The sequence below is a fragment of the Meriones unguiculatus genome, chromosome 12 (assembly GCF_030254825.1).
Source record: "Meriones unguiculatus strain TT.TT164.6M chromosome 12, Bangor_MerUng_6.1, whole genome shotgun sequence".
In the NCBI taxonomy this organism is placed as follows: Eukaryota; Metazoa; Chordata; class Mammalia; order Rodentia; family Muridae; genus Meriones; species Meriones unguiculatus.
In genome coordinates this window covers 7,060,798-7,084,601 of record NC_083360.1, presented here as the reverse complement: position 1 = coordinate 7,084,601, position 23,804 = coordinate 7,060,798, and positions in this window count along the sequence as shown.

The following is a 23,804-nucleotide window of genomic DNA, read 5'->3' as shown; positions in this document are numbered from 1 at the left end:
ATTGGAGATTGCCTTGAATCTCAGAAAAGACTTTGGACTTTAGAATAATGTTCAGACTGAGAAAGAATATGGGGACTTTTAAAGTTAAGATGTAAAGACTTTGTATCTAGTTAATTTTGGTGTGTGTTTTTTTTTCTCTAAGGTTCCTTACAATACAGTTAATTTTATTTTTTTATTTAATATTAGTTACAGTTACTTCCTCCCTCATTCCCTCCCAATCCTACCCTCCTTCCCTCATCTCCTCCCTGCCCCTTTCCAAGTCCACTGATAGGGGAGGACCTCCTCCCCTTCCATTTGACCCTGGTTTATCAGGTATCTTCAGGACTGGCTGCAAAGTCCCCTTCTATGGCCTAGCAGGGCTGCTCCTCCCTCAAGGAGGAGGGAGGTCAAAAAGCCTGGCATTGAGTTCATGTCAGAAATAGCCCCTGTTCCCCTTACTAGGGTACCTAGAAAAGAAAAGATCATCCTGAGTGAGGTATCCCAGATAGAGAAAGAGACACATGGTATATACCCACTTATATAGGCCTATAAGATAGGATAAACATAGTGAAATCTATACACCTAAAGAAGATAAAGAAGAGAAAGGACCTGGGGTATGATGATCAATGCTCAATTTTAAAAAGAAGAAGTTATTTGTCTAGTGGTCACGACAATATTGTTTGCAGATGTCCACTGGAATGTCTGATTAAACTTGCAGTCATCGTTTTTAGACGGCAATAGCCTTTCTGGATGATATAAAAAATAAGAGCCAAAACAATGGATATAAACATATAATACCACTGTTCACCATTTAAAACAAACTTCTCCCTGTATTTTAATATTCACATGTAATTTTTTTTTAACTTAGCATATGACCATATCTAATCATGTAAAATTCAACTATTTGTGTTTACTGTGGGTCTTACTTTGGTTGTTTGGTCTAAAGTGCTTCTTCTTTTATTTTGCGTACGCTGTTTACAACCTAGCTTAGCACATCACTTTGTTTAACAGTAACCGCGGAGCAGACAAGAAGGTAATTGATGGAGATAGTTCTGCACAATGGCGAAATCTTGAAATACCAGAATACTCAAATCACGTTACTTCAGTTTTAAAAGTTCTGGATTGTTACTAGGAAAAGAGATTAATAAACAAATATACATTAAACAGAGACACAGATGTGATTAGTATAGGAATATATGTGGTTATATTAACATGTGTAGTAAGTGCTCTATTAAGTGTTGGCTGAGAGCACAGCTTTATAATTACACTGTAATAGAAGCATCGGTTTTAACTGGGAAGATGTAACCTTATTTGAGGAATTGTCTATATCAACTGGCCTATAAAAAGTCTAGAAGATTTTCTAGATAATTAACGTGGGAGGGGCCACTATGGTGGTGTCCACTATGGGTGGTGTCATTTCTGGGCAGGTTTTCTCTGGGTGGTATAATGGGCTGAGCAAGCCTTGGTAAGCAAACTTATGAGCAGCTTTCTTCTATAGTTCCTGCTTTCTCACATGCTGGAATTCTTGTCCTGATTCCCTCAGAGGTGGACTAGGGTCAGGATATATAAGCCAAAGAAATGTTTTTCCTCAAGTTGCTTTTGCTCATCATGTTTTCAAAGTAATAAACCAGAGCGAGAGGTGATAAAATAATCTTAATTGTCAACTAATTGAGAATGATCAATGACCCTCTGTTAAAGCTCTGATGATATGTTGAACAAGGTTTTTATAAATATAAGCAGATCACTTTCATTTTTATTATCTGCATATTATTTTATCCTATTCTAAATAAATGTTATTGTTGCTGTTACTAGCATTTAAAGATTAACTTTCCTCTTTAATTTCTATAGAAATATTTTAATGTTACACTTTTTCTTATTTCTGTATTGCATTTTAATTTCTAATCCAAAATAATTATAATGAATGCAAAGCTTTCATTTTACAGTAGTAGAGTGTGCTGTAAGTGAAAAATGGTCTCCAACTGCACATTTCAAACTTATGTTTGACAAAATTACCTCAATGAAGCAAAGATTACCAAAAGAGAGTTTTGAAAAGCTAGCCAATGTAGACCAATACTAATTATAGCAACTTGTTCTACTGTAGGATATTAGAGCATGGGTAAGTCACAATAAATTCCCAGGAATCATGCTTTCCAACACTTTACATCAAAAGAAACAAGGAAAAATGGTAAAGGTTAAAATAAAAGATCGACAATACCCATGAGACAAAGACATACACCATCTCACAGAGAAGCACACGCATCTGGAACAGTCCAGAAACATTTTTCCGAAGAGTATTGACAAATACAACAATATATGCCTCAGAGAATCATAGCCTCACTAATTCATTGCATGTTTCTCTAAAGTTCTTTCATATGACCTCCATGGACTTTTAAAATTGCCTCCAACACAGATTAAGTATCTCTAGGTCAGACTTAGTGAATCTAGAAAAGGAAAGAATAGTTTCTTTAACAATTCTTTCTTCCATATTTATTTGCAGATTCAGCTACATAACTGATATCATTTGACCCAAGAAATGGACAAGGAGATTTATTTGTTCTCACATTTGATCACATAGGGCTGCTTAATGATTTTAATTTTCTCAACAAACTATTCTAAGTTCTGTAGGAATGGTCTATCATCTACTAAAGGACACTGTTTTGTTTTTGTTTTCTCTTTTCTCCCTTAAAAAAAAATCTTCTAGAATTAAGCTATTCTCAGGACCAATTATGAACTCAGGACCAATTCCCAGGACCAATTATGAACAAAAAACTGAGGAATTCCCTTCCTAATGGAAGCATCACTAACATATATTAAGTGAAAGAGAAAGAATAGCATAAATATTACCACTTTCTTTTTTTTTTTTTTTAAAAAAAAAGCCCTTTACATAAAAAAAGTTCCCACTCATTCTGCATACTATGCAAAGGATGACTAAATGTGCTACCTTCTCCAGAGGAGCCTTTCTCCATGAAGAACAGTGTACTTCTCAATTATATCTACAATTTAGGCTTGTCTCTCAAGTGTAGTGAGATTTTGGACAAATATGGTTTTGGGTCATAGATAATATGGTTAACACCTTATTGTTTTAGTCGTAAATTTTAAAGAACATACCCAATAAACTGCAAACTCTCAGAAGACATAATTTTGTCTTTTGTTTTTATTATATTTTTCTTAGAGCCTGTGGGAGAGTCCAGGATGCAAGACCTTCAGAAAGATTTGTTGAGTACATTCAAGTGGGAGCTAATGAACCGGTATTCTTAATGCCTGAGGGAAAATGGGAAAATGGGAAGAGTATGCTTCTTCCTTCTTCCCATATTCTCTTGCAAAGGGTCTCTCCTTGAGGTTGTGTCTCCTTCAGTGTTTTCATTTCACCCCTCAGCATTGTCAACTTTGGGTATCATCTATGCATTACCAGGGTGTCCTCCCATCCTGCTGTAATGATATAGAAAGCCTGTAAGAGTGAACCACATCTAGGTTATATATATATATATATATATATATATATATATATATATTCATTTTAAGCTTTCTGTGGGAAAAGCTTTTAACAGTTTAGTCTTTATTGCAAAAAAGCAGGCTTTCAGGACACATGGAAAAAGAAAATAATAAACAGCAGATGTAATTTGGGGGCAAACATCAAACTATGCCTTTTATGTGTGGCCATTGGGCTTGTTTTGTTTTGTTTCGTTTTTGTATGGTTCTGTTCAATCTCACCCACAAAGCAGTGGCCAGATGTCCTTTGGTCCTCAATGCCTTTGTTCAGATAAGATCCTGAAAAACTCACAAAACATTTGCCTACGTACCCAGTGGCCCATAGGTAACTCCCATTATAAAATATACTAATTTTGTTGTGATTTTTATCTAATACTCATAGGCTTACTCTATGGTCCTTCGAAACAAAAACAACAAAACAGTTCAGATATTGAAAGGATATTGAGTAAGAATATCTGAAAGATATTCCCATCTTTTTTGTTTTTATTTTTATATTAATTACAGTTTACTCAATTTGTGTCCCAGCTGCATCCCCCTCCTTCCTCCCTCCTAATCCCACTCTCCCTTTCTCATCTCCTGTGCCCCTCTCTAAGTCCATGGATAGGAGATGTCCTCCTCCCCTTCCATCTAAACCTAGCTTATCCAGTTTCATCCGAACTGGCTGCATTGTTCTCCTCTGAGGCTTGTCAAGGCCTGAAGAGCTAGCCACTGAGTTCAGGTCAGAGACAGTCCCTGTTCCCCTTACTAGGGTATCTACTTGGATACTGAACTGCCATAGGCTACATCTGAGCAGGGGTTCTAAGTTATCTCCATGTATGGTCCTCGGTTGGAGTATCAGTCTCAGAAAAGACCCTTGTGCCCAGATATTTTGGTTCTCCTTGTGGAGCTCCTGTTCACTCCAGGTCTTTCATTCTCCCCCTTCTTTCATAAGAGTCCCTGCACTCTGCCCAAAGTTTGGTTATGAGTCTCAGCATCTGCTTTGATATCCTGCTGGGTGGATACTTTGCCTATTCACATCTTCTAATGCTTTCTTATCTCAGTGATAACTTGTATTTTTTCTTTTTTTTTTTTGCAAAATGAAAACAGAAACATTAGAGTTTTACTAATTTTGCAAACTAATCAACCTATATATTTAGAAAATTATTTCATGAGATTAAATAATTTCTAATTTCTCTAATTTGGCTGGAGAAAATTTCCTTATCAATTTCATGAACAACTGGGTGATAGTGATACATATGAACACACTCATGCACATCTTTCTAATAAAGCTAATCAGCATTCCTGTCCTTTAAATACATGCTAAGATTAGATGGATAGAAACATCATTGTTCTGTAATCCCTTCTTCACTAGAATGCTTAATAAAGTAAAAATCAAAATAACTGCATTGTTCTAAATTTGCCAAAAAAAAAAAAAAAAAAACAACTCAAGAGACAGAAACACTGATGTCACCAGCTTAAAGCTAGAAGAAATAAACATTAATGAAGAGGTATTTTATTGTATGCAGACCTTGGAAATGCTTTCAAAATTAAATTTGTAAAAGACAGGAAGTATGTTATTAGATTTAGAGATTTTACAATGAAACCATGTGCTATGTATTCTAATGTTTCCGTAGTTCTCCCATTAGATTACATGGTATGCATTTTCAGACATCATTTTTGCAGTTTGAAATCTCTGCATGTGCAGCCTGGTGGCTGTCAACAGTTTTAAAGCATTAGACGTAGTTCTGGGAGAAGTAAATTGTACTTATGGGAAGCAGGAGATCTATTAAGCCGTAAGAAACTCCTGGGCGGAGAGCGCTACACAGAGCAGAATTCACTGTCTCCGAGGGAGTGGTTCCCACTATTCAGCTGATCTGAACCAGAGAGAAGGGTGATGGCTCCAGGCACAATCTTTTCGAAGAAAAAAAGAAACAGGGAAATACCACTCTACTCCCCAGTCAGCCCAGAAGCAAAGTGCGTGCCCTCTGTGTCCAGCAGTCACTGAATGATTTTTCCCAAATCCCATTCAAAACCGAAGCAAGAAAATGAGAAACTCCTAAAAGAAGTTCCACAGGATATCACAGGAAACCGTCTGGATTTGCTTTTCTAATCTGTGGGGAAGGTAGCAGGAAGCCGAAGAGAAAGAACGGAAAAGGAAGAGGGTGATAGCCTCAGACTTGGAGAAATATAAGGAACCCATCAAACTGTGTTTAGCAGTGTGCCAGAGAGTGGAAAATTCACTGCAGCCTCTCAAAGTGCAGACAGAACAAATGTCTTCGAATCTTTCCCACCGTGTAGGCTTGGACTTTTGCATCACCACAATCAAATGTTCTGATAGTGAAATCAGGAGCAGGATGGAAAGACCAAAACAAACTTCAGGGTTTGTATTGATTTTCACTTATTCTGGGTGCCAGATTCTTCACAGAGAGTCAGAACAAAAATATTTTGAATAACCTAAATGACAAAAGGTCAGAGTTAACTATCTCTCAGGATACTTGTGAATTTTATTCACTTTAAAAATTTTGAGTTTTGTTTTGTCAGTCCCTTACCTGTCTACGATGCCGTCCAGCTATCTTACCAGTTAAGTCTGAAATCACTGCAAAAGATCAGCACTCACACAAGCAATTGGCAAGAGTGTTTTAGTTCGAGAAAACCTGCATGCGGGGGTCAAACCTTTTCACAAAACGGCGACCCTAGACAAAGTTGTGCAGGCCTTCTTATAGGAAAGTAGGGAAATTCTAGCAAAGGCTGGGTAATCTAAAACCTCATTGGTGGGTGCCAGGGAAGTTACAAGGTCGATTCCTGATTGGCTGCATTCGTTGCCAGGAGCTACAGGATGAGGTGAGGCTGCTCTCTACGGATGCTCATCCAGAGCTAAGATATTTTCTCATTCTTGGGCTTATCTCTAAGCTGTACCTTGGGTAGGAGATTTTATGATCAGTTTCTGGCACTAGTGGCCTAGTGCCCTGGTGATTATGGCCTAGTTCCTGAGACTGATGACTTATGGCCTGAATTGTAATTGATCAGGCTTATTTAGCCAGGTTCTTTCAACCCTCTCCTCCGTTTCCCACGTCTTCTGACTCCTTGTTCTTGTCTCCGGGGAACAGCTAATTCTACTTGCATACATGCTTTGGAGTGTGCAGGTCATAATCAGGTAGCCACAGCTACAATCAGTTCATTATTACAATGACAGTGTCATATCCAAAAGACGCTGTTGAATGTACTTCTCACCATCTGCTAACCCATACATTCCTTCAGCCCCCTCTTCCACGATGTGCTCTAGGCCGTGGTGAAGGTGATATAGATGTCCAGTTTAGATCTGAGCATGTAAGAGCTACTAATTCTCAGTTCTGAATCCTGTTAACCATCTAGTCGCTGCAAAAATGCGCTTCTCTGAACAAGGCTGAGCAGCAGCACTGGGCTAAGGATATAAATATAAATATTCAGAAGGCAGTTTTTCATGTCTATTTACTATAGCAACAGTAGTTTAATCCTGTAAGTCCTATGACATTTCCAGCCGTAAAATTATGACTAGGTTTATAACACCACGTATACCCTTTTTCCTGTTCAAGAGGCTTCAAATCTGATTAGAAAATAATGGTTAACCCCTGAACAAGCAAGTCACAATTATGCCACTGACCATGCTTTGCCTAATGGGTAGGGTTAGTACTGTGGGATTCAGGGTCCACTTCTGGTAAGACTTTTAAGATCTATTTTAATGTAGCAGCACATAACACCTTTCACCCTGTGAGTGCTACTAGTGGGGAGAAAACTTCCAGCTCAATTTCATCTTAAAATATTTGTTTCCTGTATCCAAACTATGTAGTATCTTGATCAAGAATATCTATTGTCTTAGGATCCTCATGTGGCTTCTTGGCCAATAACTCAGAGAGAGATTTTTCTATGCAAAGAAAGGGGATTTTCCTTAAAAACACACAAACAAACCAAATGAAACAAAAGCAAACAAACAAACAAAAAGACTATGGCTTCTGGGTTAGAATCTATCATCCTTGCAACTTCAGATCTAAATCATTTCTTTTAACCACCTGGAATGAGAAGGCACAAAAGCTAGTTTAATATTTTGTCATGGGGAATCTTTGATACACAGAATTTTAAAAAGTATATGTTCACTGGGGATGGACTAAGCATGTCATGGATTTTCAATAGACTTGTTAGTAACTATTGGGTTCAGCAGATTACAACAGATTCCTAATGATGCCAAGGTGCAGTTCCTATGGGGAGCCAGGTAACTGTGCCCTGTTCCATAACCACCCAGCATGCCCCTAACTAGGGCCAGCTGTGTCCAAAATGCATGCTCTTTGTTACTGAAGGAACCAGGTGTATATGGATCAGTGAAAATCCATTCTCCTAACTGGAAAAATTTCTCAAGACAGATGGTAGGTCAGTAATGCCACTTTAATGTATAAAGGACAGCATGTGTTCTTATATTGAAAAGTAAAGTAGAGATTTATCAAATATCCAATGTAATTGAATACTTGGGATAGATTCAGCTGAGTTCAGGCAGTCACCATGCTGGTTAACAGCATTTACTGAATGAATGACTATGTTATAATCTCAGGTTTTAATGATCTTGGTGACTAAGAATTCTGTTCTATTCTTCTGTGTGAAAATTGAGCATGGTAAAAATGATGATTACTTGAATAGTTTATACCCTTTGTAATCTGATTTTTAAAAGCAATTAAAAAAACATTTTGATTCATATGTGCCTATTATCTAAAATAATAATAATAAAAATCATGATTTGATTTTTAAGCACCTGATTAAAAAATAAAATGAATAAAAGTTAATAATAATACCTACTGTATTATTATTATAACTATTATTTTTAATCCAAAGCTGAACTCTGAAATAAACACAGAAGTGCTGTTTATCATTTCTATAATGAAAATAACTGGGAAATGTAGCCTTGCAAATATAAATTTGGGATTATCCTATTGTATGCTGTGGGTATAAATAGTAAATTATAGAACTATCTCAATTATCTGTAATATTAATTTCAAATGCACAAACGGGTTCTATTTCCGGTATATTAGGATCTTATTAATATAAATTGATAAAGTTGGCTATGCAAAGCACTATCCCTAATAATAGAGAGGACAGATAACTAAATGCTCCTTTACTTTACATCCTTTGCCACAATGGAAAAGTAAATCTTTGCTTTTACTTAGGTAGACTTTATTGAAGGCACTAAATGAACTTTAATATGTATCTCAACAGAGCCATTAAGAAAAGTATTTGCTTAAGTTGCCGAATTTTATGTAAACTAAAGCAGATGAGGGTAAAACAGAAATAAACAGTAATTAAATTACCCAGAAGTTACTGGATGAAATAAAACAATTCTTTACAGTTTCTAGGTAATGGCAAAAGTGTTCCTGGCAGGCAAGAAAAGCACAATTAACAGCACAGCGAAGCTTCACTTTCTGTGCTTTTTGGCAATTCAGTCTACTAAGTCGAAAGCTGTTAAGTAGAGTATTTGGGTTTCATATTAATTTGCATTTCACTTCATTGCTCTTTACTGTTTTGTAGGCAGGAAATAGAGAGGTCTGGGTTCAACACAACAAATTACTGTACAAAAAAAAATTGCTACTCAAGCAGCTTTTTGTTTCTACTAGGTTTGTCATGCTGTGAGCAAAACGGAAGGGGGAAAAAAAGAAAAAAGAAAAGAAGTGTTGAGTCTTTAGAGGCATTTCAGCACCAGATCCACACTATCAAAAATAGTTCTCAAACATGGTTAGAGTTATCTAGAAATTCAGCAGTTTGCAAACAAGTGCACTAAGGGAGTATTTTTTTCACACTAAAATATTTCTGCTACACATCAGTAAATCCTTGAGCAGAGCCTGCTGGCTCCAAGGGCCTGCAGTTTACTGCAGGAATAGCAGAGCGATATTTAGCCGGAGCTCACAGACAGGGAGGTGGAGATGCGGCTACTCCTGGTGAGGACTGTTCCACTCGTGGCTGAACCACTGGATTAGAAACTAGGAAACAAACCACTTGGGTTTTCTTTCTTTCTTTCTTTCTTTCTTTCTTTCTTTCTTTCTTTCTTTCTTTCTTTCTTTCTTTCTTTCTTTCTCTCTCTCTCTCTCTTCATTCTTTCTGTTGTTTGTATGTTCTTTCTGTAATTTTCTTTCTTTTCTTTTTCTTTTTTTCATTCTTTTTTTTTTAAAAAAATGGCTGACTTATTTTTATTTTATGTGCACCAGTGCTTTGTCTGCATGTATGTCTGTGTGAGGTTGTCAGATCTCCATGAACTGGAGTTACAACAGTTGTGAACTGCCGTGTGGACACTGATAATTGAACCCAGACACTCTGGAAGAGCCAGTGCCGCTCTTAATTACTGAGCCATGTCTCCATTGCTGTCCTCCACTCCCCCAATTTATTTCTATCTTCATTTGTGTGTGTGTGTGTGTGTGTGTGTGTGTGTGCACATGAAATCGGATGCCTACAAAGGCCCGAAGGAAACTGGATTCTCTGGAGCTGGATTCACCAGTGATTGTGAGCCACCGGTTACAGATGCTGGGAACTGAACTTAGGCCCTCTGCAGGAGCAGTGTAGGCTCTTAATCACTGAGATGTCTTTTCAGACCTGAATTTTTGTTTCTTAACTCCTGATTCTTAGTTAATATATAGTTAATATTTAATCTCAACTTGGCAGAAACTACAATCACTGAGGAGATAATCTTCCGGGTCTGACTGTGAAAGATGTTCCAGTTTAGGCTGGCTTCTGGGTGCCAGTGAAGGTCAATTTAGATTAGACAAACTGAGGACGGGAGATTCAACCCTCTATGTGGGAGACACTGTTCCTGAGCTGGAAAGCCTGGTCTTTATGGAAAGGGGGATGCTGTCTGAGCAGCAGCACTCCTCTTCCGCATGCTGAATGGGAGAGGGATGTAACCAGGTTCCTCAGACTCCTGTGTCAATGACTTCCTTGACTGTTGAACTGGACCCAAATAAACCTTTTCTTCCTTAAGTTGCTTTTGCCTGGTAGTTTATCACAAGAAGACGCGTAAGTAACGCTGTAGAAGTGTCACCTAGTGTTTCCAAAGATGCTAATTACAAAAGTTAAGACTCTAACAGCAAAAGAGCTTGAGTGCATATGTGAACCTTCACATCTGTGCTTACGTATGTCTATGCCTGTGTAATCAATTTCTTTGGTTAGTATTGGCAAGGAAGTACAATGAATGGAATGAAATCCGAACTGTTCTCAAGGGTTTTATTGCTTGTGCCTATTAATGAACTCTCTGTACTATAAGGAACGATGCTGCCTTGTATTAGCATTCCTGAAACCATTAGGATATTTGGCTTATGTTCCTATGTCAACTCACACAGGCTTATGACAGAACCTAAAATGTTTTGATTACTGACAGTTAGTAGATACACAGTTTTCATCAAGACCTGCAAAAAGAAAGATACAGTTAAAAAATGCAGCTTTACTAACAAGAACTTCTTTATTGAAGATGTTTCAGTATTGGCTGTACTCCAGATGCCAAACAAAGTTGTTTAAATATTTGCTCATTAGTGAAATGAAATGATATGATTTTAATTCACTCTCAATTCTTGTTTACTGTCTTTCAAAGCATCTTTTTAATATGTGCTCTAATGGTTTCTCTGGAGCTCTTGTGATATAATTTGTTTTCTTTTTTTCTTAACTGGATATAAATTAATGAGGTAATACTGAATGAGATGTTGAGTTCCCTCTAAAATCTTCCTAGTGACTGCCTTGAGCATTTTGCTGGGCCTTTTTGTGACTACACAATCACACAGTGTACATCACTGATACATTGCTGAAAAAATATTAATATTGTAAGACAATGTATCATAAATAAGAATCTGGTGAATAAGCTGCTCCATAGTTTTAGTTGTTTTTTTTTTTTTCTTGAGACGTAATGATAGGGAGATATATGAGATACATAAATACCTGAAGTGAACAGGTTTGGGGCTCACAGTAGATGAGAACTTCTTCTGTCGGATTCATCCAAATGTGTGCAAATGAATTCAGCGGTGAACTCTCAGGGTTGAAGGGAAAACTGCAGATGACAACTGCTCTGTTTATAGGTTTTGTCCCTGTCCTCTAATCCACCTTTACTGTGCCATCTCTGTTTTGAGTGGCCATTAATAAAATTAAGGCTGTTACCTCCTTGCAGTTCCTTTCGGCCCAGGATTTGCCATGGGGAAGCTTGAGAGCAGGGAGGTGACTAATTGACAGCTCTACATTTCAGCAGTCCAGGATTTCTTCAGGCTGGAGACTGTTATTTTCTCTAATTTTTTCCAGAGCGTCTTGGTTCATATCACAGAATAAGTATAGTACACGTGTTTGGTAAGAGAACATTACAGGGATTATGAGGCTGTATCCTCCTCCATAGCCCGGTTTGTCATTTACGTTTGTTTTTTTGTTGGTTGGTTTTCCCTCTGAAAACGATTGCTGCTAAAATTAGGCCATAACCCTCACATGCAGCAGAGCCAAGAAGATTTTATTTGATTAAACATTCTGGGTCCTAATCCCATGCTTCACCTCTATTTAATTATTTCCCAAAGGCTAAACAAAAGAACTTGTTAAGATACTCTAACCTTAGCCTGGGGTAAGAACAATTCCATAGGTCATTGTTACTTCCAACAAAAGTTGAGAGAAAATTTGGGGATAGAGGTACATTAATTTAATCCTTTTGTTTGGAATGGTACCTTGATGATTGTTTAAAGAAAATGCTAGATGGACTTATTTTTCCTTTAATCATGATTATACAACAACACAGAGCTGAGGGGATTTTTGAAGTACTGACCAAATTCCCATGCAAACAATGCATTCTTTTGAAAATATGCTGAATAAATCTTTAGAGGGTTTGGAATTTTTTTGCAATTTAATTCCATAAATATGGTTCATAAATACTATATGAGAGTTTCAGGTTAGTTCCTATATGTATCAATTTATCAGTAGCATAGATTAACTTTTACTTATATGCTTAGTATGTAAAGGGTAGATATACTATTTTGTATGAAATATTTGGCTTTCTAGTTATCAGTCTTATTTTATTGAACAAAATGAAAATAACTTACAATGATGAGTTGAAGATTTATTTATTTATTTATTTATTTTTTACAGAATGCTGGATTTCCATTCTCATCAATCATAGTGATTTTTTTCTATGAGGATGAGAATTTCCGTCAAGGAAAGTTTCTATATGATACATTTTCCTCCGTGTCCTATCATGATCTTGAACTATGTTAGGGCTGGGTTATGCAAATAGTAGAATGTGGACGGGGTTAAATTATTGCTGTTTCTCTGCTTATGTTTGAGACTGGTCGCTTCGGAGAAATCAGTTTGCCGTGCTAACTGGAAAAATCTCCACGTGAAAACAACCAAAGCCTCCTTCCAGCAGACAGAAGCATCATTCCACTAAGCATGAAAAGCCAGCAGGGAGCTGGGTCTTCTAAGTTCAGTTAAGCTTGCAGGAGACTGACACCTGCAGCATTCTGATTGTACATACTTATGACATATTTTAATACAGACACGGTCCCCTCAAGATGTCCCCATTCTAGTATTCGAAGTAGTTTGTCTTTTCTTTCAGAAGGGACCCAGATAGTGTTACTCTCCTACAGTTTTCCATAGAAGAAAGTAATACTGTTCGGCCAAAGGTGGAGCTATGAGCAAAGTAAATTTTTATCGCCAAGGCTTTGAAAGACAATGGAAGTAAATGATGATGATTAGATTGGAAAACTTTGAACTGATAAGAACTTGGACTTGAATCTTGTGCTGTAATAGGTTCCGACACAGAGGCACTTTAGAATGAGGCAGATGTAGCTTTCAAGTGAAAACTCTGTGCATCTTTTGGGACCAGAGGATAAACTGTGATAGGCAGGATAATATGCTCCTTACCAAGAGGCCCACTTTTTAATCCCCAAAATATGTGACAGTTTTAGATTATATAACAAAAGCAACTTTTCAGATGCAGCAGGGGGTTAAGGATATTGATGTGAGGAGATTTTTAAGTTGTACTCACTGCAATTATAAAACAGAAGGCAGGGGATTTTCATCGAAACTGAAGGATGTATGAAGCCTGCTTTGAGGATGGAGGAAGGGACCTTTAATCAAGCATTGTGGAAACTAAAAGACTGTGAACCAGATTATCTCCTAGAGTACTCAGAATGAATACAAGACCTTTATACTAAGATATTAACCTAATACAAATTCCTGTGGAATTCTCCTTTATATAACTTTAACACAACAAACTCTTTTAGTTTTGATATGCTATGCTCTTCCTAAGGTTTTTCGTCATTCACAGTAATGATGAGAACTACTTCTGTGTACCTATTCCCTAAAGAACAGTAAACATTAAAGAGACTCTGACATTAGCCATTTTATTTATTTTTTACTCTGTCTTTCCAAGCAATCTTGCATAACGGCAAGATATCAACTTCAAATACAAAGTCCAGGAAGTCTTTTCTCTCTCTTTAATTTTAAACCATTGTCACCTTCTGCAGTCAAGAGGACACTTTGAATTACAATTAGCCATAGGATACATGACATAGTTACTTTTACTGGAATTTAAATTTGCTATTTAAATGATGTGTATCATCTTTGTTTAAATATAAGCTGTTTGAGAAGACATTAGGAGACTTGCATTCTTTGCCTTTTCTACATCTCTATCATCACCAGACCCTGGTTGTATTGATTCAATCAGTTAGAATTTCAGATTTTCTTTTTTTTTTTTCGATTTGAATAAAATTTTATTTGACAGATAAAGTTCTAACTATCACATACTTATTTTGTTTATTTAAAAAGCATGAATTTAAAAGTGAAAATGTGGTAATAACCCACTAGTTTACATTTCATGTTTTGCTGGCAATATCAGAAAACAATGATAGAAAAGTGTTATTCTTTTATTTTTATTTTTTATTTTTTGTATGTTTGTGCACTTTTATTTTTAGGCTGTCTTTACTATATGCATATTATCTTGCTTTCTCTAAAACTATTGGGTTTTTTTTTTTGCATTATTCTACCTTCTTTTTTTTCTTTTTTTTAATTTTTCATCAATTACACTTTATTCATTCTGCATCTCCCCCATAAGCCCCTCCCTCCTCCCCTCCCGATCCCACCCTCTCTCCTCCTTCTGCTTGCATGCCACTCCCCAAGTCCACTGATAGGTGAGGTTCTCCTCTCCTTTCTGATCTTAGTCTATCAGTTCACATCAAAAGTGGTTGCATTGTCCTCTACTATGGCCTGGTAAGGCTGCTCCAACCCAGGGGGAGGTGATCAAAGAGCAGGCCAATCAGATTATGTCAGAGGCAGTCCCTCTTCACATTACTATGTAACCCAATTGGACTCTGAACTGCCCTGGGCTACATCTGTGCAGGGGTTCTGGGTTATCTCTATGAATAGTCCTTGGTTGGTATTTTTATTTTTATTATTAGTTACATTTTATTAACTCAATACCAGCTATATCCTGCTCCCTCATTCCCTCCCAATCCCACCCTCCCTCCCTCATCTCCTCCCTGCCCCTTTCCAAGTCCACTGATTGGGGAGGACCTCCTCCCCTTCCATCTGACCCTGTTTTATCAGGTATCTTCAAGACTGGCTGCAAAGTCCTCCTCTGTGGCCTAACAGGACTGCTCTTCCCTTGGGAGGTGGGGAGGTCAAAGAGCCTGCCATTGAGTTTCTGTCAGAAATAGTTTTTGTTCCCCTTACTATGGGAAACCAATTGGTTACTGAGCTACCACGAGCTTCATCTGAGCACAGGTTCTAGGTTATATCCATACCTGGTCCTTGGTGGAGTATCAGTCTCATATAAGACCCCTGTGCCCAGATTTATTTGGTCCTTGTGGAGCTCCTGTCCTCTTCAGGTCATACTAACTTTCTCTTCTTTCACTCCCTTCTGCACTCTGCCAAAGGTTTGGTTATATAAGTCTTAGTATCTGCTTTGATACACTGCTAGGTAGAGTCTTTCAGAGGCCCTCTGTGGTAGGATCCTGTCCTGTTACTTGTTTTCTCCTACATCCAATGCACATCCCATTTGTCTTTCTAAGTGAGGATTTATCATCTTACCCTGCGTCCTCTTTCCTGTTTATCTTCTTTAGGTGTATAGATTTCATTATGTTAATCATATCTTATAGGTCTATATGAGTGAGAATGTACCATGTGTGTCTTTCTCCTTCTGGGATACTTCACTCAGAATGATCTTTTCTAGATCCCACCATTTACTTGCAAATTTCATGATTTCCTCGTTTTTGATTGCTGAGTAGTATTCCATTGTGTAAAAATACCACAATTTCTGTATCCATTCCTCCATTGAGGGACATCTGGGTTGTTTCCAGGTTCTGGCTATTACGAATAAAGCTGCTATAAACATGGTTTAACAAATGTCCTTGTTGTTTACTTGAGCACATTTTGGGTGTATGCCTAGCAGTGGTATAGCTGGGTCTTGAGGAAGCACTATTTTCTTTTTTGCCTTTTCAAAATTACATAGAAAAAAGTACAAATCAGTGTTTTGATCCATACCCTTTAATTACAGCACCTGAGAGGCAGAGGCCAAGGGCCAGAGATTGAGAGGCAGAAGAGAAGCCAGGAGGCAAAGGAGAGACAAAGAGGCAGAGAGGAGGCAGAGAGGCAGAGAGGAGGCAGAGAGGCAGAGAGGCAGAGAGACAGGGAGGCAGAGAGGCAGAGAGGCAGAGAGGCAGAGGCAGGTCAAACTAGCTTCACAATGACACCCTCTTTCTCTCTACAAAAAAAAAAAAAAAAAAGAAAAGAAAAGGAAATAAAACTGAAATAAAATAAAGCAATAAAAGGCACAGATTTTAGTGCATGACATGGCACTGAACATTTCCATAGTCTCCAGAATTTTCCTTGTGTCTTTTTTTATCAATTCCCATTTACCAATAAAAAGTTTCTGTCTTAACAAGATGTTTGCTACCAGTGGTTTCTCATGGTGTGATTGCAACATAAATTGTTTATCCATGTTCTAAAGTAATTACGATAAATGTTTATATGACTTGATCAGAAGTTGATAATATTATCTTACATCACTCCAGAGTTTGTGCCAGTTTCTGTCTTTGCCAGCGCTTTGTTCGAATGCCACTTCATCTGCCCTTGCCAAGATTCAGTGCAATTCAACTTTTTATTTTGACTTTACTAAAGATGTTGAAGTGAGCATCTCACTATGTTTTTAAATTTTACCTTATTTATAATTAATTATGAGGATATTTCAAGTAAGAGTGTATATCTTCTCTTTCAAGTATTTGCTTAAGTCTTTAATAATTTTAATGAATTATTTGAAATTTTATTATCATACAAAGATTATTTCCCAATTTTGGAATTTATACTTTTCCCTCTTGTGTTTTCTATGAATTTGTGACTAAACAGTATTGAATTTCTATGACCAAAAATTTCAGTTTGATGTCAGGGATCATTGAGTAAAGGTATTTCTAGTCAAGTTTGATCCCTGAGACTCACATGGTGGAAGAGAAAACTCACTTCCTCAACTTGTCCTCTGCTCTCAGCCATGAAAACAGCATAAATAATTGAATGTCAGAAGCAAAAAAAGAAACCCATCAGTTTAAATAAAGCCTGTTTTCAATTTTACTTTGCTTTTTGTTTATAATCTTATTCCACATTGATTGCATTTTCACTTTAACCAAATAGAATATATTAGTTGAACAACACAAGCTTTCCTCATAATATTTTAATATATGTACATAAAACTACAATTACATTTTCTCCTCCCTTCTCTCTTCATATTCCCTTCTCCCATTGATCCTTCCTTGCTACTGGTCTCCCTTCTATATTCATACCATTCTTTTCTAGATTCCCTTAGAGAGGTAAACTCACAATAATACTTTTCCAGTTCCATATTAATTTGCTGAACACAGCAATCTCATTACATCCACGTTTCTGTAAATCTTGGTGGCTGAACGCAACCCCATTCTGTAAACCATCCCTCTTTGAGACAAGCACTAACCCTTTCTGAGACAGTGCCTTCCTATGTAACTCTAGCTGTCCTGGAATTCACTATGTAGGCCAGGCAAGTTTCAAACTTACACAGATCAGTTTGTCTTTGCCTCCCAAATGCTGAGATTAAGGTGGGGACCACTACACTGTGGTCAAAGTTTTATTAGGTTTTAAAATATAGATTTACCAACCATGCTTGGGGAGAATGTCCTGCTTCAATGGCTGTAAAGGCCTGAATGATCATGGCTGCATCACACTGTTGTGAGACTCTAATCTTGCATATATACCACAGGCAAACCAAGGAGACCAACACCAGAAGGCCTGCTAACGCTCCCATGCCCGCCCATTCCTTCATATGATTCATGGCTGCAGCAATCCATGATGATAATCCCGTGGGTAGGCGAGGCTAAGCACTGCACTCAGGGTCAGCCGCTTTGGACCCAGAGAAGAGCATGTCTGGTTGCATGCAGGTTAATGCCCCAGGTCCCGCCTCTGAGAAAAAGGTATCAGACGGGTCTGATGCTCTTTGGGTGGATGACACCTAAATGAACATCGGTACAAAGTCCCAATTTATTTCTAATATCAGAGATCAGACCTCTACTCTTGCCTGATGCGTCTAAAACAAGAAGGGGGAACTGTAGAGAGCTGCGGAATGCTATGCCTTAAAGATGGAGCTGGTTTCCGCCTTCCACCTTCCCGATGGTGAGTGCTCTCTGTCACAAACAATTCCACATTTGGCTAAGGCTGAGGATCTGGCTTGCTTCCATGTATGTGGACCTATCTGCATTGCCCACGTGGCACGCCTGGGTTGGCTACCCAGAGGCTATTTAAGCTGTGGGCTGGCTTTCCCCAGGGTCCGAGGATTGTTCAAGGTTCCTGAATAAACTGCATTGAAAAAAAAAATATATAGATTTACGATTTTGTTGATGTTTTTATTTTTTTCAGTTTATATTCATCATATTGTACACCTGAAAGTGAAATAGCTGGGTACTATGTTAAAACCATTCATTTGTCTTTTGGAAAGAACAGTCATAATCCTTTCCACATTGTTTGACACAAATAAATAATCAACTACCATTAGGGGTGTTACTTTGCCAGCCATGGTTGTGTATGACTGTATGTTTGTCTATTTCTCTCGTTAGTTCTGTAGTTCTGTATACAATACAGAAGTTCAATACAGTAGTTCAATATATATATATATATATATATATATATATATATATATATTGGGTTATATTAGGTATGTATTCTTTGAATAAACATTAATTTGGTTTTAAATAGGGTTTCAGTATGTAGCCCTTGCTACTTTCAAATGCCCGACTCTTCTAACCAGCTTCCCAAGTTTCGTTGCCACTCTGGGTTTGGACACATTTCTTTCTATGAAGTTCATTTATCATTACAGGTTGTTTGTCTTCTAATCCCTGGCATGTTTTCTCATTGAAATTTGTAGCATCTCTATTAATAGATAATTATGCCAGCATTTTATTTATTGTTTCTGTGATATGTTGATTTTTTTTTGTTTATTGACTATCTGTATATTTACATATAAAGTTAATTTTTTATAGTCATTGTGCAGTAGATATTGCTTTGTAATCAATTTTATTATCTGGATACTACACAATAATTTTTAGTTTTATTTTATTGTGTTATATGTTAACGTACAATATAGAGTATAATATGAATGCTTAATTTATCATAATCTATATTGAATTAATAAGTAAAAAGTGTTGGTATACTTTTTAAAAACTCTTTTATTTACGTTTTTTGTATCTCTTTCTTCATACTCTACCTCAGTCCCTTCCAACACCCCAACACGAGGTAGGAGAGAGAAAGGGTAAATGGGAGAGAGGGCATAGTTCTCTTAGCTGCTTCCTGCTGCTTAGGGTCGTCAGATTTCTTGGATCCAGTCTAAGCCTCAGTTCAGGAGATCTCCAACTTCTTGTCTCACAATAGCAACTAGGAGCAGCAAGGGGAAAGCAGGAACAGCCTTGTTCTTTCTCAGAGCTCTATACTGTCTGGGATCTATTATTTTTTTCTCTCTTCAGACTCCTCAGATTTAAACTCTCTGCAGCTGACAAAGAGCTCCTCTCAGAGCCTGCACAAAGCAAATAGTCTGCTGCTGTGGGCAGTCTGAATCAGTCCCACATCCTAGACCTGATATCAAACAAAAACATGTTTATTTCTGCAACAAAAACTACCACAAAATAATAGGAGAAACATGTCCAAAGAATAAGTCTACTTACAGCTCTGCTTTTGCATGCTTCTGTTTTCTTCTATTGTATTCTGTATACACTGTAAACAACTCATCTCACAGAGTCATCATTTTTTAAATTATATTCACAATTATCTATATACTTTCTTATCAAAAAAACCCATATCCTTACAGAACAATCTCATAAACTAAACAGTAATCTTCATCTTTTCTCCCTGGATTTTCACTCTGGTTATTTTCTTTGTGTGTTATGACCATGTTTCCATTCTCCCATTCTGCATCAACTTGATGAGCTAATTTCAGCATGTCTTGTGCTGAAATTCTACTACAAGTATATTTCCTCAGCTTTTTTGTGTCATAAAGTATCTTTATTTCATTTTTCATTTTGAAAGTTATTTTTCTTAAAATATAAAAAAATAAAATATATAAAATATAAAAAATAAGTTTCTGGCATAACTTTAAAAAAACTATTTTGAATATAGTGTCATTCCCCCTTGATTTGAATTGTTTCTCCTGAGAATGTTTCTTTTAATAATCATCATTGCTGTACTTGAGATATGTATATTTCTCTATGTTTCTGACTATAAAACATTCTATTTATCTTTGATATCCAAAGGCTCTAGTATGATGGACATGGACATGATTTTCTCCGTGTTCATCTTTCATGGGATTTATTGACAATCTGAAGTATAAAATGCATTGGAAATTAAATTTATTAAGGATAGAAAATTATGAGCCAGTACTAAATATTTCTTCTATCTTGTTCTCTATCTCTTGTCTTTCTCTTCTTATTAACTCATTGTCTGTCTTAAGGAGAATCTATTTTGATATCTGCATTTACTATTACTAATATATGTAATTATGCTCAGGCATGAAATAATAATTAATAAATTTATTTCTGCTATCAAAATTTACACTTTCATTTGTGGTTTTAAAAATGTTGAAGTACTTTTTAGATGAATCTATATACCATTGCAAACTGAGACAGATTTTGTCTTTAGTAACCAAATATGACCCTAGGTGAAAGAAAACAAAACACCATTACTAAACAACAAAAACCCCAAACCAGTGGCAAATTGAGATTTGTCAGTCTGAGTTATTATCATCATCTATGGTATCCATGGAAAGCTCCAGGACAGAAATGGTTAGCATATTAAACTTTATCCCAAATAAACAAGTGAAACTAAATGCTGTGCTTGAAAAATGCTTTTGTTGTTTTTGTAAACTATTGCCTTGTTTTTGTCTTTGTTAACTGTGCTTTCATTTGTATTAATCAAGATGACATTAAATAAAAACGACAGAGTCCAGGTACAATGGACACACCTGTTGTTGTGACATACTTCTTGGCTCAGAGGAGGATAAGACAAGAGGATCATGAGTTTTCGGTTCATCTGAGCTATATACTTAGATGATGCCTCAAAGAAATGAATATATAAACAAAAAAATGATGGTCCTAGGATATAATCTCTTGTTCCACCAAATAAATAAATAAATAAATAAATAAATAAACAAAAAAATAAGCAAAGAAAAACTAAGTAGAATTTGAAATCACATATAAATTATGCAAGTAAATTTGATTGAGCTAACCCAAATTCACATATGTATATACACATATACATACATAAACACACATATATATAAAACTCAAAGCAGGTACTTACCACTTTAAATAGTTTTCTGTATCTAATAAGGCTAAGAAAAAGAACATGAAAACACACAAAAATTATTCACTAAGCTTGTGATATGATTATTTGTTTTCCCACAGCACACATGGTAAGGGCTAGGTCCCTAGACCATTCTGGCTTCAGGAGGTGCTAGAGTCTTAACAAGTTAGGTTTTGCTGGTCTTAGCTCTTTAGGTCAATGGGAAAGAGTATTTAAAGGAGATTGTGGCACTTAATCCCCTACACTTTCTTTCTCCTCCTACTTCACATTCTGCCTGAGCAGCGAATGATTGTGATCTTCTGTGCACTCTTGCTGTGCTGTACTGATTAGCAGAGGCCTGCAAGCAATGTGGAAGTTGTGGTTTGAATATAAAGTTTCCCCAAGTATTCATATTTTTAAACGCTTGCTCCCCAGGCAGTGGTGATGTTTTTGTAGCTTTCAACACCTTTGGCACACAAGTCCTAGTTACTAGCTGTAAGCCACTGGGATAAACCCTAGGCCTTTAGCCTGTTTCTTCTTCCCATTGTATCTCTGCTTCCTTTCTGTCACCACAGTCTGGCTAGCCAAAGTGAGTCCTTAAAAATGCCAAGTGACTCCGTTTACACATGGAACTCTACTCAGCAATTAAAAACAAGGTAATCTTGAAAATTGCAGGCAACTGGTGGGAAGTAGAAAAGATCACCTGAGTGAGGTAACCCAGAAGCAGAAAGACACACATGGTATATACTCACTTATAAGTGGATATTAGATATATAATATAGGATAAACATAACACAATATAGGATATATTTGTATACCTAATGAAGCTAAGCAAGAAGGAGCACCCTGGGTAAGATGATCTATCCTCATTCATAAAGGCAAACAGGATAGACATCATAAGAGGAAGAAAACAAAGAACAGGACAGGAGCCTACTACAGAATGCTTCTGAAAGACTCTACCCAACAGGTTATCAAAATATGTGCTGAGACTCATAGCCAAACTTTGGGCAGAGTGCAGGGAATCCTATGAAAGAAGGGGGAGAGAGAAAGACCTGGAAGGGACAGGAGCTCCACAAGGAGAGCAAAAGAACCAAGAAATCTGGGCACAGGGGTCTTTTCTTTGACTGATACTCTGACCAAGGACCATGCACGGAGACAACCTAGAACCCCTGCACAGATGTAGCCCATGGCAGCTCAGTATCCAAGTGGGTACCCTAGTAAGGGGAACAGGGGCTATATCTGACATGAACTCAGTGGCTAGCTCTTTGATCACCCTCCCTGATGGAGGTGCAGCCTTACCAGGCCACAGAGGAAGACAATGCAGATAATACTGATGAGAACTGATAGGTTAGGGTCAGATGGAAGGGGAGGAGGACCTCCCCTATCATTGGACTTGGGGAGGGGCATGGGAGGAGATGAGGAAGGGAGGATGGGATTAGAGGGGAATGAGGGAGGGGATTACAAAGTGAAAAAAACTGTACTTAATATAAAATTAAAAATATAAAAGAATAAATAATACAGTACCAGTAAAACAAACAAACAGAAACTGATGAGTGAGCCACTCCATCCTCAGGGGCTTCCATGCCAGGAAGGACTGTGTCAGCTGAAGCTATGAGTTAGGATATGCCCCTCCTCCCTTGGGTTCTGTATGTTGCATAGATGTCTTATCTTGCCACACTTACACAGAAAACTGCTCGGGGATGTATTGAGGGGAGGAAGGCAATGAATCTTGTATGAAGATCTACACGTCTATGAGCCACGTACCTTTATAAGTTGATTACATTGTGTGTTAGTGCTCACGCTCTAGCCTTATTCTGAGCCTGTTATATGTGGTGGTGCTTTAAAGATACTTTAAAGATAGACATTTCGATTCTATTAACAGAGTCTGTTACGTGTGAGAACAATTCTTAAAGTATGAGTTCAGAGGAACTTGGACTAATTAAATTTTCATTATAGTTGGTTTTCCTCATAATACACACACATCACTTTGGCCCTTACCATAACCCTACAAACTCTCCACACTTCATATGATTACTTTCATATCATTTATGCCATTGTTTTCTCTCTACATTAACTAAATGTGTATGAATATATAAACCATACAGAAAAACAGAAACCTTTATCAAAACCTTTTTTTTAAAACGATCTCTTCCCATATTTCCGTATACAAGTATTATCACATTAGTGCATAAACTTCCTGAGTATTTACTCTTTAAGTTTGTGTGCTTTTATTTGTAGCAACTTAAGTTTGGAAAGCAGTGTGCAAAATTTTTTAAATACAATATGAATTAATTTTTTATATTTTATTTTCCCTTAGAAATTGCTTGTGCTTTAAAAAATATCATTGTGTATATACATATATATATATATATATATGCATTAAGTAGTTATCTATCTGTCTATCTAATGTTGTTATCCCCAGTATACGTTTTATTTTGTTTACATCGTCTTCTAATAGTGGGCACTAAGTTATTTGGGAGTTGAAAGAAGCAATGCTCTGATTAATCACTCTTCCTAACTTCATCTGTTACCCCTCTACCACCAGAAAT